Source organism: Puma concolor, chromosome B3 (genome assembly GCF_028749965.1).
Source record: "Puma concolor isolate L17-30 chromosome B3, mPumCon1.1.hap2, whole genome shotgun sequence".
Taxonomy (NCBI): domain Eukaryota; kingdom Metazoa; phylum Chordata; class Mammalia; order Carnivora; family Felidae; genus Puma; species Puma concolor.
In genome coordinates, this window is record NC_141672.1 from 28497144 (window position 1) to 28507955 (window position 10812).

General features: G+C 45.0%; 1 long non-coding RNA gene across 1 annotated transcript; it reads left to right on the plus strand.

Annotated features, from left to right (window-relative positions):
- Positions 1–2808: 2808 nt before the first annotated feature.
- LOC147579832 (uncharacterized) lies at positions 2809–8464 on the plus strand. Its single transcript, XR_015251831.1, has 3 exons — positions 2809–2966; positions 5740–5882; positions 8222–8464. It is a non-coding gene; the product is annotated as an uncharacterized LOC147579832 (long non-coding RNA).
- Positions 8465–10812: the final 2348 nt, after the last annotated feature.

A 10812-nucleotide genomic window follows, 5' to 3' on the forward strand; every position in this document is an offset into this window, starting at 1 on the left:
GAGAGGGAGACACAGAATCGGAAACAGGCTCCAGGCTCTGAGCCATCAGCCCAGAGCCTGACGCGGGGCTCGAACTCACGGACCGCGAGATCGTGACCTGGCTGAAGTCGGACGCTTAACCGACTGCGCCACCCAGGCGCCCCTATTTATTTATTTTAATGAAATTTATTGTCAGATTGGTTTCCATACAACACCCAGTGCTCATCCCAACAGGTGCCCTCAATACCTATCACCCACCCACCCCTCCCTCCCACCCCCCATAAACCCTCAGTTTGTTCTCAGTTTTTAGGAGTCTCTTATGTTTTGGGTCCCTCCCTCTCTAACCATTTTTTTTCTTCCCCTCCCCCATGGTCTTCTGTTAAGTTTCTCAGGATCCACATAGGAGTGAAAACATACGGAATCTGTCCTTCTCTGTATGACTTATTTCACTTAACATAACACTCTCCAGTTCCATCCATGTTGCTACAAAAGGCCGTATTTCATTCTTTCTCATTGCCACGTAGTATTCCATTGTGTATATAAACCACAATTTCTTTATCCATTCATCAGTTGATGGAGGGGGAAGCTACTTTAGAGACAGGAGGTCATGGATGGCCTCTGTGGAGATGACATTTACGGTGAAGTCTGAAGGACAAGAAGGAGTTGGTCACGTGAAGATCACAAGTAGGAGCACTCAACCAGAGGACACAGCGATGCAAAGGCATGGAAGGAATCCCATGACGAACAAGGAAGGAAGGGCACAAGATGTGATGTCAGGTAGGCAGGGGTCGGGTTATGAAGGGCTTTACAAGACGGGGAGGAGGCAGAATTCTATTATAATGTAGAGGGAAACCATTGGAGGGTTTCAAGCAGGGGGGTGAAGTGATACTAGGTACATTTTTGAAAGATCCCTCTGCCTCCTGTATGGAGAATGGACTCTAGGGACACCAGACCAGAGGTATTAGAGTTTGGTCCTAATTATGCATGTGAACTGGCTATCCTGATCATTCATTCATTCATTCATGAGCATTCTTTGAGGCTACCAGGAGCGGGCATTTTGTAGTCGATACGTGTGTGGGGGGCAAAATATATTACCAAGTGTAAACCTTCCCAGTTTCCTGCTTAATAAGGAAAATCCCACTCTGCAAGAAATAAGGAGGATAAGGAGAGAGGCCTTAGCTGGAGAGGCTGTTGATCTACCTAAGAACTAAGAGAGAGGAGGGAAATAAAAGGGCTCAGGGCCAGATCTAGAGAAAGAGCTCTAGATTTTGTTTTGTTTTGTTGTAGAGCTCCTGATGACTTAAAGTAATTTGGGAATGAGGGAAGGGCTTGGGAGAGCGCTACAATATTTCCCTCATGTTGAAGGCCCTAATGTTCTTTGAGAGATGCTCACTCAGAGAGACACCAGGCAGAGATCGAGCCCCGTGGAATACCAGATTAGCTAGGGTTACAGAGATGGGTAAGACATTGATCTTAAAAACTTAGTCAAAGGAATCAGATATGCGCTATGTGCAGGCAATTAGAATAAATGGAAAGAAGGCCCCGCGGCTTAAGCAAATGCAGATCAAGGGCTACCAAAGAAATCTGAGGTATCTGGGATGATTGGCACATGGGGGAAACCAGGGCCGGCTTTGCAAAGTTGGTGGCACTCGAGCCATGACTTGAGGAAAGGCAAGGTTGAGTGGGGGGAGGTGACCAGGGAAGGCGTTCTAGTGGGAGCGCCCTGCCCCCCTGCCATTAACAAAGAACCCAGAGGTGGACGACCCACCACTGTATAGGGATTTTCAAGTGGTTCAGTTTGGCTGATGCTTGAGGTCCGTCAAACAGAAGAGTGATGGAAAAGGCCAGAAGGTAGCCTGGGCCCTGGATGCCATCCTAGGGAGTCAGGGCTTTGCTAGACAGTAGGAAGCGCTGAAATTTTTTAAGCAGGAGAGTGACACGATTTGGGGATTCAAGGCCGAAAGAAAACTTACAAATAATCTACTTCTACCTTCACTTTTTGCAAATGAAGAAGCTGAGGCCTGGGCTTGTCCACAGCCATGAAAGTTAAGTGAGCCAGAATTTAAAAATTTATCAGTGAGTGGGATGGAGGAGAGGAAGAGGGGAGGAGAACTGTGTCTACTCCCAGCCTGAGAAGCAGGCCAGACATCTGCGAGGTGGGCTGGGTGGGTCGACAGAATAGGGCCCCTCCACAAACTCTGGTGGGAAATCAAGGCTCCAGACAGGGCAGTAACGGGACAGGGCCTTGGTGTGGAAAGATGGCTGTCTGTCAGCACCAGAGTCCAGCAGCTGTTTTCCAACAGAAGGCTGACCCTTCCCTTTCCTGAGGGAAGCGTGGAGTGCCCCTCCTCCCCCTGACATTGGCTGTGACGGAGGCAGATGAGGGCCTGGCCCCCGCTAGCCGTCTGTGGGCCCCACCTCAGAGGCCATGGGGCTCCGGGCCAAAAAGATGTATGTTTCTAGTCCCTGAGGTGACTTTGTTACCATGGAGACCACCAGGCAGGCCCGTCAGGCAGGGAGGAGGTTGGGAGCTTCCTCACAGAGTTGGCCACCCCCCTCCCCGTTCCTCCCACCGAGAGGGTGTTACCTGGGTGATGGGGAAAGGGTGCCACCCTACCGACCTCTCATGGAGGCGCTCTGCGAATCAGGCCTGGTCTCGGTCAGACTCTCGGACTCCCATGCTGCAAGCCTTCCCCTTCTCCTCTCTCCTCTGGGGCCCCTGCCCCACCCACCCCTGCAAGTCAGCCGGGCCACCCATGTGGGCAACTCGGTAACAGGAGCCTCTGTGCTCACACAGCGCTGGTTGTTTACAGACATGTGACCGCCTGCCGCCCAGCTGGGGTCTGAGGTTTAGACTGTAACGGTGATATCCTCCCCTCGCTGAGCTCTTTATCCCTTTCAAAGCAGTCTCTGCCACCGTCCTCTTCCTTCTGAAGCCTGTGAAGTCTTCTCACTTGCCAGATGAGCTGGAAGGAAGTACTGAGAGGGTGAGAAATCTGCCCCAAGAATTTCAGCCCCGGGAGTCTCGGGAGGGTCAGGGGCTGACAGCTGGCTGCGGCTGGGCCACCTCGCCTCAGGCTAGAGGCAGGAAAGGCAGAAGCTGAGGCCTTGCAGGCTCCGATTCACTCGTGGTCGCAGGGCCAGCCTTGTGGGGGTCGTGGAGGCCATCACCTGGTGGGGAGGGCTCAGTCAGAACCTGGGCCTGCATTCTGGAACTGTCCTCCCAGATCAACTGGAGCTACAGCTGCTCACCAGTCCCAGCCCTGGGGGAGGCCGAGGGGAGGGGGGCCTCTTCTCTCACAGCCAAGTTCTGAGTCCAAATCCAGGAGGCTCCCGGTGTCTTTGGGATTCTCTAGAAACCAGTCCTAGCCAATCAAGATTAGCTCCAGCAACAAAGGCTCCACATGGTCTGTTTCACTGAGACCCATTCTCTGGAGAATCCTAATACACTATGATATAGTGATAATATGTGGTCTTGTGTTGTGTGGAGGTTTAAAAAATAGACATATAAAAGGCATTACGTTGGAGGCAGCATTTGGGAACTGTTTTTTACTCAATATGTTTTGAGATCTTTATGTAGGTGTAGACTTCCCTGCCATCCCCTCCCCTTTCCCCCAGAAGAAAACATTCCCATCCTCTTAGGAAAAGCCTAATTGTTCTGTGGCTATAACAAGCAACACTTAGAACCAGTTATAAACCCGGTTTATATGACCACTTGTTTCAGTAACCTAAAACCGTGCGCTTAACCAGTAATAAGCACACCCCGAAAATAACCGGTCAGCGACAGCCTCACTCCACTGACCATGCTTCTAGGGCCAGAGGTCAGCCAATTCCTGTACACTCTGAAAGCTGACCCACCCCTGAACTCCATGGTCCCCTGGAACCCATAGGAAATTAACCTTGCTCAGACCCAGGGCCTCACAAGTACAGCTCTCCCTTGCTGAAGCAAGCAGTAAATGCAGCCTCTTGTTTCAGATTTTGAGTGGTTGCATCTTCCTTCAGTACTTCCCCCAACCGAAGACTTTCTTGCGATCTAGCGCAGATTGAAATGAAGAGTTTCAGGGAAATGAATGTCTTCCAAAATCCAGAGAATGGACAATATATTTTTTTCCAGCTTTCGTGTAAATTTGCTCTAAGCTGAGGCCAGAAGCCCCTTCCTTCTTTTCCCTCTCCCCTCCTCCAATATCCCAGTTCGATCGTGGTGCATCCTACGTGGTGCATCCGCAAGGCAAATAAACCTCTCTTTTTGTATTATGTCCTGTGATGTCAAAAGACCCCTTTTCCCATGTCAGACATGAAGACAGAGAGAAAGGAATAGCAAAGGAATCATCCTGCTACATACACTTAATTTCTGATATCAAAATGAGATTGTAATATACTTGTTATTTTATAACTTGCTTTGTTTTAGGTTTATTTATTTTGAGAGAGAGAGAGAGAGAGAGCATGCACGCAAATGGAGAAGGGGCAGAGAGGGAGAGAGAGAGAGAATCCCAAGCAGGCTCTGCACTGTCAGTGTAGAACCCACAAAAGGTGAGATCGTGACCTGAACCAAAGTCAGACACTTAGACAACTGAGCCCCTCAGGCACCCAAACTTGCATTTTTAACTCAATATCTCATACACATTTCCCCATGACATTAGATATTCTTCAACAACGTGAGTTTTTAAGTGCTGAATTGCACTGCATCATTTGGACATCCCATAGTCTGATTCATTGATCTATTGCTAGATAGTTTCTTTTTTTCTGTTGTTGCTATAAGAAACAATGCTATGGTGAACATCCTGTGGGGTTGTCTTTGTGTGTAGATCTTTGTCATCATAAAAATAAAAACAGCAGCAAAAATCAAACCCATCCTTCGATTGTGCATTCTGCTTCCAGGTGCCTCCCGATTCCGGCCTGTGCTTCAGATCCGCATGTTTGATAGTTGCCTACCCTTTCAGTCTCTCTCTTGGCATTTCCACTCCCTTCCATAACTCAGCCCTGAGAGAGTGACCCCAGGGATTTCCATGGTGTCAGTCAGCATTTCCGGTTTTTATGGTACTCAACAGCACATGTTGTTCTTAAACTCCCAGTCCTTTCCTCAGCCTGGAAGCTTCCATGAGATCTGGTCTCTGCCTGCCTCTCTCTTCATCCCATGTGAGACGCTTCCCAGAGGTCCAACACACTTGTCTTTTCTTACTTCTTGGAATTTGTGGTGCCCCCTCAGGGCCTTTGCTCATGCTGTTTCCTCTGCCAGGAAATCCCTTCCCCCCCCTCCCACACCCAACCTTGCTGACTAATACACATGCATCAGCCATAGCTCAGCGCAAAGGCACTTCCTCAGGAAAGTCTCCCAAATACTCCTCCCCATCGAACTGGGTCTACTCCACCATCAGAGCTTTATGGAGCCCTGTCTACTTCCTTGCAGCACTAATCACTATATCCTGAAAAATAATTCTACAATTTCATGTGTCTGTTTACTATATAATTTTAAAAATATTAATCTTGGGGCGCCTGGGTGGCTCAGTCGGTTAAGCGTCCGACTTCGGCTTGGGTCATGATCTCACAGTTCGTGAGTTCAAGCCCCGCGACGGGCTCTGTGCTGACAGCTCAGAGCCTGGAGCCTACTTCACATTCTGTGTCTCCCTCTCTCTCTGCCCCTTCCCTGCTTATGCTCTGTCTCTCTCTGTCTCAAAAATAAACATTTAAAAAAAATTTTTTTTAAATATTAGTCTTAACATCACAAATAATAAACCAATTTACTTTGTTCCTTAACAACAGAACATTACAGGTATTATAGAGGCTGTTTGCTCCCTCCCCCGAGTCCGTCCCTGGCCTCCACTTCCTGGATAACGGCACTGTTGGGAGCTTAGTGTGATCAGCACAGGGGTCCAGGGCTTGGGCTCTGGAGCCAAACTGCTAAGGTTTGATTCCTACTGCTCCTACTTCCTAACTGCGTGAGCGTAAGCAAATCACCTAGCCGCTTGTTGCATATTAAATTACTCAAATAAAAGTGCCTCAGTTTTATCATCTGTAGGGTGAAGATTAATGATAGTAGCTAATGGTGCTGTTTCAAAATTCATGTAAGATGTTTTATGTTAGGTGATTAGAATAAGTGCCAGGCTCCTAGTGAGTGCTGAATAGATGTTAGCTCTCACTATTTGTAATCGCTAATTTTATGTGTCAACTTGACTGGTTCCTGGGGTGTCCCGAGATTCGGTGAAACATTATTTCTGGAGAAATAATGTCAGTGAGTTTCTCCAGATGAGATTAGCATTTGAATTGATAGACTCAGTAAAGGGGATGAACTTCCCCGGTGTGGGTGGTCATCATCCAATCCACTGGGAGCTTGAACGGAGCAAATCGGTAGAGGAAGGGAGAACAGCTCTCTGCTAACTGCGCTGGGACATTGATCTTCTCCTGCCCTTGGCCTGGGACTTCCACCATCGGTGTTCCTGGTTCCCAAGCTTTGGACTTGGACTGGAACTTATACTCTCGGGTCTCCTGGTTCTCAGGCCTTTTAGATTCAGACTGGAACTATGCTCCAGACATTTCTAGGTCTCTAGCTTGCAGAGGGCAGATTGTGTGTCTTCTCCGCCTCCATAATTGCGTGAATCAATTTCTTATAATAAGAAATCTATCCACCTGCCTATCTATCCTATTGGTTCTGTTTCTCCGGAGAATCCTAATACACATAATATATCGATAATATACAGTATTGTTTTGGGTGGGTGTTAAAATCATATAAATATAAAAGGCATCGCATTGGAGGCAGCATTTGGAACTGTTTCTACTCAATATGTTTTGAGATCTTGTATGTCCATACAAATGGATTTAGTTCTGGTTCATTCTTTTAAAAGGCTGAATAACAATAACAATAATAATAATTCGACATATGAAAAGTCACATTTATGAATTCATTTCTATATTGATATTCCATAAAATATTGACTTTGAAGTTCTTTCCCAATTTTTTGATAGTGCAAGCAATGCTGTAATGAATATTCATATACATCCTCATGCACATGGGCAAATGTTTTCCTGGGTTAAATATCTAGAAGTGGAACTTATAGGTCACAGATTATGGTTATTTCTACTTCAAATGGCTCAGGTAAATCATCCTCCAAAACGTATAATTACATATCCCTCCCCACCAGGAATATTTAAAAGGCACTTTCTACCCGAAGATCATGCTGACATTCTTTGATGCTTTCTTCTAAAAATTTGAGGTTGTTCTGGGTTTTTTTGATCTAGTGTTTTAAACTTGAATTTATTCATGTATTTTTTTAAATATTTATTTATTTTTGAGAGTATGAGCAGGGTAGGAGCAGAGAAAGAAGGAGACACAGAATCTGAAGCAGGCTCCAGGCTCTGAGCGGCCAGCACAGAGCCTGATGTGGGGATCGAACTCACGAACTGCGAGATCATGACCCGAGCCAAAGTGGGATGCTTAGCTGACTGAGCCACTCAAGTGCCCCTAAACTTGGATTTATTTTTGTATATGAATAGGAATTAATCATGTGATTATCTACCTGGAAAACTCAGAGCACCAATTGATGAGTTCAGCAAAGTGGGTGGACACCAGATCAATCAAATCAATATATTAGTAATAATGATCTGAAAACATAATAATTTTAAAATCCCATTCACCATAGTAACAAAAACTACGAAATACTTATGAATTAACTAATTAGAAATATAGAAGACCTTCACGGAGAAAGCAATAAAATTGTATCGAAAGACACAAAAAAGACCCAGATAAATGGAGAGATGTGCTATGTTCAGTCATAGGATGACTACCACTATAAAGATGTTGATTCTCCTGGATTAATTTAAAACTCCAATGCAATTCCAGTCAAAATGCCAAAAAGACTCTTCGTAGAACTTGAAAGGATGCTTCTAGAATTCGTATGTTTTTTTAAAAGAGTAACAAAATAAATCATAAGTTAATTCAGTTGTGCCAATACCTCTCATGAAGAATCCATCCTGTCCCACTGGTTTGAAGTTGCTTCTTTATCCTAAGTCAGATCCCTCTAGATGCCTGAGTTGGGTTTCGGATTCTTCATTTCTCACTTACACCTCTTGTCCAACACAAGTCATGGAGCAAGGAGGAGTTCCTTGTTGTTTCTCAAAGACTCAGGCTACTCCACAGACATGTGCTTTCAAGATCACTATGGTAGGAGGGAAGGGGCAGGGTGAATTATACACTGGCTTTTGAAGCTTCCTTCGTGAAGTAACATGTTCTGTCCTTTCGCACCTCAAAGCGAGTCCTGCGGCCCAGCATAACTTCCAAAGGGGCCGAGAAGTGTGATCCGACCACACGCCAGAAGGACGACCGGACCGTGGGAATGCTTCTAATGTGCTACCATTTCATATGGTGTTTGCTGTAAGTTTCTAGTAGATAACCCTTTATCACGTTAAGAAATGCGTTCCTAAGTTTGTTTAGAGTTTAAGTAAAGAGTGTGTTCTTATCATGAATGAGAATTAAATTTTATCAAACGACTTTACGCCATTTGTTTGAGGTACAAACACCTTCTCCAAACACCTTTTTCTGGTTAATTCTTTCTCATCCTTCAGAGCTCATTCATTTATTCAGCAAGTATTTATTGGGCAATACTGTGTACCAGATCCAGTTCTAGCCACTTGGGATAAGTCGGTGAACAAAGCAGATAATGGCCCTTGCCTGTGTGGATCGTATTGGGGGTAAGGAAAGAAAATAAACATGGAAGAATAAGTAAGTAAATGATATTGCAAGCTCACGGGGTTGAGTACAATGGAAGAGAAGCAGAGACGGGTAAGAGAGATGGGGTGTTAGGAGGGTGTAGTCAGAGTAGGTCTCTCAAGAAAGTGACCATCAGGGCAATGACTGGAAGCAAGTCTAGGGTTTACCAGCCAGATATCTAGAGGCAGACTATTCCAGGAAGAGGGCAGCTTCAAGGCGAAGTCTCTGGGATGGGAGCTGCCAGGGGTGTTCCAGAAGCAGTGAGGAAGCTTGAGTGGCTGGTATTGAGTGAGGCTGGAAGGAGACGAAGCTGGAGAAAAAATGGAGAAGGGTGACCATGAGAGCCTTGGAGGTCATGGTAGAGACCTTGAGTTTTTCTCAGTATAAGGATGGGAGCCCTCGCAGACTTTTGAGCAGAAGAGGGACAGAATCTGACTTGTGCTTTGAAAGGATCCCCTGACACAGAGATGGTAAGAACTGCCTTCAGGGTGGCAAAGGTAGAAACAGGAAGACAGGAGGCACCTCCAAGAGTAGATCAGGTATGAAATGAAGATGCCCCTACGGAAAGTCGTCCCAGTGGAGGTGGAGGTGAGAAGTGGAGGGGGTGAGAAGAGCTCAGAGGCTGGATATATTTTACGGGAAACACCAGTATGATATTCTAGTGGATTGTATGTAGAGTGTGAGAAAATAGGAGAAGCCAGGATGGCTCCAAAATTTTTGGCCTGAGCATTTGGAAGGATGGAGCTAGAAGACACTTTAGATGGAGGTTTCAGGTTGGGGCGGATCAAGCGTTCAGGTTTTTTGTGTTGTTTTTTTCCATGATAATTTTTTATTGAGATATAATTCACATACCATAAAATTCACCTCTTAAAATTTGGTTTTAACATTTATTTATTTACTTACTTTTGAGAGAGAAAGAGAAAGAGAGCCTGCAGGAGCCAGTGCAAACGAGGGAGGGGCAGAGAGAGAGCAAGAGAGAGAATCCCCAGCAGACACCGTCAGTATAGAGCCCGATGCAGAGTTGGAACCCATGAACTGTGAGGTCATGACCTGAGCCGAACTCAAGAGTCAGACGCTTAACTGACTGGGCCACTCTAAAATTCTCTTCTCTAAAATGTGAATTTGGCAGGTTTTCGTATATTTACAAGTTATGCAACCATCACATTATCTAATTCCAGAACATTTGTTGATCCTGAAAAGAATCCATATTCTTTAGCTACTTCCCAATCCCCCTTCCCTGAACCGTCCCTTTGGATTTGCCTATTCTGGAAATTTATGCAAACGGAATCATAAAATTTGTGGTCTTTTGGGCCTGCTTTCTTTTACTCAGTGTAATGTTTTCATGGTTCATCCACCTATCAGCACTTCATTATTTTTTATGGCTGAACAGTATTCCATTATATGGATATATCATGTTTTGTTTATTTATTCATCAGTTGATGGATGTTTGGATTATTTCCACTTTTTGCCTATTATGAACGATGCCACGATAAACATTCATGTGTAAGTTTCCATGTGGTCATATGTGTTTAATTTTCTTGAGTATAGGTAGGTCTATGAGTAGATTGCTCAGTCATATGGTAACTCTTTTTTAAGAACTATCAAATTGCTTGCCATAGGAACTGCACTGCTCTCTGACCAGCAATGCTATGATAGTTCCAACTTCCCCAGATCCTTGCCAACACTTGTTATCATCCATATTTTTTATTATAGCCATCCTTGTGGGTGTGAAGTCGTATCTCACTGTGGTTTTAATTTAATGGCTAATGATATTGAGGATCCTCTCAAGTGCTTACTGGCCGTTTGTATATCTTCTCTGAAGAAGGGTCTGCTCAAATCCTTTGTGCGTTTTAAATCGGATTATTTGTCTTTTTACTGTTGAATAGTAAGTGTTCTTTATGTATTCTGGATGCTAGACCCTTATCAGATAAATGATTTGCAAATGGTGTCTCCAAAATGTGGGCTCTGTTTTAAGGCTTTAGTTCTGGACTTGTTGAATTTGAGATGTTTTATTAGACTATGAACTATGTAAGTCTGTTAGAAAGGTGAAGGCTAAGAGATACAGAAGAGATATACAGAATCATCAGCATGTGGAAGAATACTATTTAAAACCGTGAGACTAAGTGCAATCCT